We start from the raw sequence: 6,000 nt of genomic DNA on the forward strand, positions 1-6,000 counted from the left end.
CTTAACATTATAGATTCTAACATCAATAGGACATCAGCCATATCAACAGACTCTCTCCTCTTCAGAAGCAAAACAAATATGCACAGAGAAGAAAATATCCCAGTTGTGGCAGACCAGGCCTGCTCAATTTAGGCCCTCCCCCAGCTGTTTTTGGACTACAACTCCCATAATCCCCTGCCACAGTGGCCAATGGCTAGGGATTATGGGAGTTGTAGGCCAACATCTTCAGTAGGGCCGAAGTTGAGCAGTGCTGTGGTAGACTTTCATCCTACCTTGCCAAACTATTACCAGGCAATAAAAGAAAACTGCCCTTTGATAGCTATTTTCAGATGTTCAGAATTTGCTGTCAGCAAGCCTCTATGAATCATTTCCCGTTAACCACCTAATCTATGCTTGCTCTTAGTGAGAGCTGGCCTAAAATCACGCCAATCAGCAATCCTGGATCACATTGCTGTCAATCCAGCCTCTGCATTACTTGTACTTGTCTACAGGATACCACCACCTTTAGCAGCACCATTACCAAGAGAGTCTAGCATATCGGACATAGCCACATCTGAACTTTCACCAGTGTGGTTTCCAGACTGCCACATGCTATATGTAGGCAAGACATCCACAAACTGTGTTTCAGGAACCACAAATCTTCCATTTTAACAAAGACATTGGAACAACCTGTTGCCAGACATTGTAACGCACTCTATGTGGGGCTGCCCTTGAAGAATATCCAGAAACTGCAGCTTGTGCAAAATGTGGCAGCTAGGATTCTGTCTGGAGCTGCCTGGTGTGATCATATAATACCTATTTTGAAAGAGCTGCACTGTTTGCCATTGGGTTCCTGGGTCCAATTCAAGGTGCTGGTTTTGACCTTTAAAGCCCTTAACGGTTTGGGCCCAGGATACCTGAGGGACTATCTGCTCCCAAAGGTTGTTGCCCGCTTGACGAGATCATCCGAGGGGGCTCTGCTCTGGGTGCCAACAACGAGGGAGGCTTGGTTGTCATGCATGCGGGACATGGCCTTCTCTGTTGCTACCCCCAGACTTTGGAATGCTCTCCCAGTGGTCATTCGCTCCTCGGACACCATCACAGTTTTTAGAAAGCTTGTTAAATCTTGGCTTTTTATCCAGGCCTTTACATGATTGTTTTATTGCTGCTTCTGTGTGTTTTTATCTGTGTACAGTTTTTATGTTTGTATTTTATATATTTTAAATCAGATTTGTTTTCATATTTTTAGCTTAATACTTTTAACTGTCATTTTTATTATATGTTTTTTAACTTTTGTAAACCACCCTGGGATTGTTTTTAATGAAAGGCGGTATATAAATTTAATAAATAAATAAAATAAAATAAAATAAAATAAAAAACTCAGATAACCATAGTATCACTAATATGGAAATATTTCCTATTGAGCAACATTCACATCGTGAGACGCTAGACAAATGATAAAATGTTTGGATATATAGATCCAAGACCCTCCCATCTCATGGACTGAACTTGGAGGATAACACACTCAATCCATCTGCAACATCTATCCATCATTCTTTTCTTGTCACCTGACCTGGAACTCTGCTAACACAGCATTCTTAACTGACACTTTGTGAGCTGTATGGGTTTTGGGGTTTTTTTTAAAAACCTATCTGTTGCTGGTGACGGCATAAGCAGAAATGTTCAACTTCAACTTGGTTTTCTATAACTCTTTGGTTTCAGTCATCTTCTTGTACTGTATATATATTTCGTGACTGAGTGTATCCTTCCAGGATCCAGAGCCTCCTGACAAGCCTGTTAAGTTACTTGCTAACTGTATCCTTCTCTATCTAGGAGCAAATGAAGAGGAACAAGTCAGCTCCCTCCAAATGGGTCCCCACAGTAGTGGCTGGTGGGCGCTGGGGGTGGGAGAGCCCAATCACTGAGGCAGGAGCTTCCCTGCTGCGGCAGAAAATGGGGGAGAAAGCGGTTGGGGGGGGAGTGGCAGGCAGAAATCGGGAGAAAACAGGGATTGCATTCCAACAAACAAACAAACAAACAAACAAACAAACAAACAGAAAGCTAGTATCTAAGCTGAAGTGTAATGGGAGCCCCAGCAAATCCTCAGAGACACAGCTTCCTGCAGCCCCTCCTCTCCATTCTGGCAACTTCCCCTTTTTTGTTACTGGCTTGGACAGCTGATTCTTAAGCTATTTTAGCTTCTGATTCCTTGGGGGTGGCTCCTGGCATCACTCCCAAGAGGAAGAAAAAATGGGTTAAAATACACATGCTGGTTGCTGCAGAGGGTGTATTTTTCCCTGTTTTTTTAACCTTCCTCATGGGGGCAATGCCAGGAGCTGCCCCCAAGGAATCAGAACAGTAACATAAAAGAGGAAGTTACAGGAATGGAAAGGAGGGGCTGGAGGAAGCTCCCTGCCTTGGAGGATTCATGTTCTGGAACTGCCTGTAAGTTTGAGCTAGCTAGATTGGTTGTTTGGTTGGTTGGTTGGTTGATTGGGAGTTTCCTGCTTAGGTTGGTTTATTTCCAGAGTGAAGATACTTCTCCAGGCAACATAGTATCTTTCCCCTACCCCTTCTCCAAGCAAACAAGCCTGTCCCTAGAATTAAACCTTGGTAAAAGTTATTTACAGAGCCAAAGAAAGGACGTGAAAGTATTTGGCATTTAGAGCTGTTGAAATACTTGCCTCATTTGCTGGATCACTTTTATTTTTTAATTTTAACATTTATATCCCGCTTTTCCTCCAAGGAGCCCAGAGTACTCAAGTACTACATGGGTTTCTCTTTCACAACAACCCTGTGAAGTAGGTTAGGCTGAGAGAGAAGTGACTGGCCCAGAGTCACCCAGCTAGTATCATGGCTGAATGGGGATTCGAACTCAGGTCTCCCTGGTTCTAGTCCAGCACTCTAACCACTACACTACGCTGGCTCCACTTGGTTTCAAATTGCCTCTAGCCGTTACAAATTCCTGTTTTGGAAAAGAAACATACTTCTTACCTGACAGCTTTACCACTCATTTGTATATTTAAAAGTAGCACAACTGCTTCGCATGATGATCCAATGTATTCTTGGGATGGAAGAATGAAGCTGTCTCTGTGAGATGCTGCTTGTTCTTCTGCCGCCTCCACACAACTGCAGGACTGTCCCTGGGGCTGGGGCTGGGGGGTGAATCAGCATGTGCGGGACATCCTTATGTGAGAGAAGAGTGTTGAATAGTGGAAGAATTCTCAACAGGTTACCCTCTACCCCGCAGCACACTCTTCAGATTAAAGAGACAATCTGTTGATTCAGAATATCAGTCTCAGTATTGTTAATGCCACCACCAGTAAATAAATATTTGGTAAAAGAGTGGTCCTTTCAACTCTTGAACCAGCATACATAGTTGTAGCGGTTTTTACCCAGCCTTTGTCTTAAAGCCAGCCCATGTGAGGGGAAGAAAAATGCTGAATCATCCCCTCTATGGTTTCACCCACAAAGGCTGTACACTTTCCTGCTTCTCTAGTAGCTTATTAGCTGCCACCACCACCCAATTACGAACATAGTTTAATGCCCACCCCTCCCTCCCTCCAGACTTGAGTGGAAGTCCAGGGAAACCCTCTTTCTCTTCCTATTAGAAGAGTACAAAAACCTTCCACATGTAAGCTTACACATGGTGAGAAACCTTGGTAGCTGAACGATCAAATTGAGGCATGTTTGCACCTGAGTAAACCCCTTTCCAGCCCCCCTTCCCTGAGTTAAAAATCCACTCAAAGAGGCTGGTAGAAATTTGCAAAGAACAAAAAGAAAAATAAACTTTATTCAAGATACTACAGACAGTTTCCATCTGAGGCCTTCTCAGCTTTTAGTTACAGGTAAAAATACTCAGTTGATTACAAGTTTCTTTTCAAAAAGCACTCCAGCTGATATTGGAGTGGCACCCTTTAAAAATTGTGGTTACCCAGTTGCAAAGAACAGAGATGTAAGAAAATACAAAAGCATCTTTAAAGTTTAAATAGACTCTTTCAACGACCTAGCTGGATGGATGGGCACAGGCTATTGCTTTCTTAGCTTAGTTACATTCTAGGTAAAACAACAATAGACTAGTTGCAGGGATATGCAAGGCACACGAAAGGAAAATAAAAGTCTAATGCAAACTAGGGGTGTGGACGGACCGGTCTGGGGCCATGCAAGAGGCCTCCAGACCGGTCTGGAATTCACCCAGTCCGGCGGTAGTACTTACCCCCCCCCCCCCGCCGCTCTTTCCCCTCCGGCGCTGGACTTTGCTAAAACGTTTTTGGGGTGGCAGAGTTCCTTCCACGCGTGCCGGCGGTGGACAAACGCCGCGACAGGCGCATGTGTGGCGCCAGCTTCTACTGCTTGCAAACTCTGCAGACAACGACGGGGGCAGGGGTGGCAGGAAGGAACTCTGCCGCCCCAAAAAGTTTTAGCAAAGTCTAGCGCCGGAGGGGGAAGAGCCGCGGGTGGGGGGGTGTAAGTACTACCCCCCGCCCTTAAAGCCACACTCCCCAGTGCTGGACCACGCCTCCGTGGTTCCGTGCACATCCCTAATGCAAACTGACTAACAAACTGTTCCCTAGGTTAAACCTTCCCTGAAGCCAAGCCCTGGCTTCTTCTTGAACTCACCAAAACCATGGTAGGGTATTCAAGTAGGGTTGTGCACAAACCTGTTTGGAAGCCCTTTTACGGGCCTCTGAACAGGTTCAAACACAGGGCCAGTTTGAAGTTCAATGTTGTGTATGTGTGTGTGTGTGCCGCTTTAAGAGCTGGGGAGGGTGCGTTTACCCCTCCTGCCGCTTCCCCCCTGCTGGTGCTCATTGCTGTTAAAAGCCTTTGGGGCGGCAGCATACCTCCCTGCCGCCCCGTTGCCCTCCTCGGCTGGAAGTGGCCAGAAATACCAAGTGCGCGTGTGCCCATTGTGTGTGTGTGCGCACGCCCGTTTGTTGTACACACGTTTGCATGTGATGGGCGCATGCACGCCCGGTACTTCCGGCCACTTCTGACTGAGGAGGGCAATGGGGCAGCAGGGAGGTACGCTGCTGCCCCTAAGGCTGTTCACAGCAACAAGCGCCAGCAGGAGGAAAGCGGAGGGAGGGGTAAGCGCACCCTGCCCCGCCTTTAAAGCAGCACCCCTGCTGCTTTCGAACCACCCAGCCGTGGTTCTGTGCACATCCCTAGATTCAGGCCCTTGCAGTCCTTATCTTCCAGAATTGTAGTCCTGCTTGTTGCAGCTATTTGCCCGGCCACATATCTTGCTGCAAGCCCAGTCTGCTTTCAACTGCACAAAGAACTGCTTCTCTTCCTGCCTCATGGCTCTCTTGGTCCCACCCAGCATGTGCTGAGTGGCTGATGCCTAGAGGTCACTGCCTGTCAGTCAGGACAGGGTTCACTTCCGGCTCACTCTTTAGGGGAAGGAGGGGCTGTTCAGTGACTGATCACTACAATGGTTCTTCCTCCTCTGGCAGTATTCCGCAGGGGACAGGTAATGGAAGCACCAGCCATCTAGCCTAAGGTGGTCCATTCAGGCTACCTATAATATATATGGACAAGGGGGACAGACTCAGGAAGCCCAGAGCCATTGTGGTTTAGCGGATAGAATGTCTGGGGAGACTTGAGAGCAAGTCCTGCTCAGCCACGCCTAACTGGGTGACCTTGGGACAGTAACTGTCTTTCAGCCTAATCTACCTCACAGGGTTGTTGTGGATAAAAAGGGATGGATCAGATGCTGCTGAACTCCTTGGAGGGATAAAAATGTAATAAATACATATACTTGCTGCCTTGGCCCACAGTTATTAATTACTGCCCATCAGAACATGTATCCAAGTGAGGGAGGCACAAATTATTTGCACTGTTGATGACTAGAACTGATTATTATTGAAGTCAATTTTATCCTCAGGTTTCATGGGCAACAAAACAGGGAAGAACACATGATGAAGATTTGATCACAAGTTGGGGAAGGGGGACCCTCTCTTGCTCCCTTTTTCCTTTAAAAGAAAGACATCAGGCCTCTTTGTTGTCCGGGTTTTT

The sequence above is a fragment of the Hemicordylus capensis genome, chromosome 1, assembly GCF_027244095.1.
Source record: "Hemicordylus capensis ecotype Gifberg chromosome 1, rHemCap1.1.pri, whole genome shotgun sequence".
NCBI lineage: Eukaryota > Metazoa > Chordata > Lepidosauria > Squamata > Cordylidae > Hemicordylus > Hemicordylus capensis.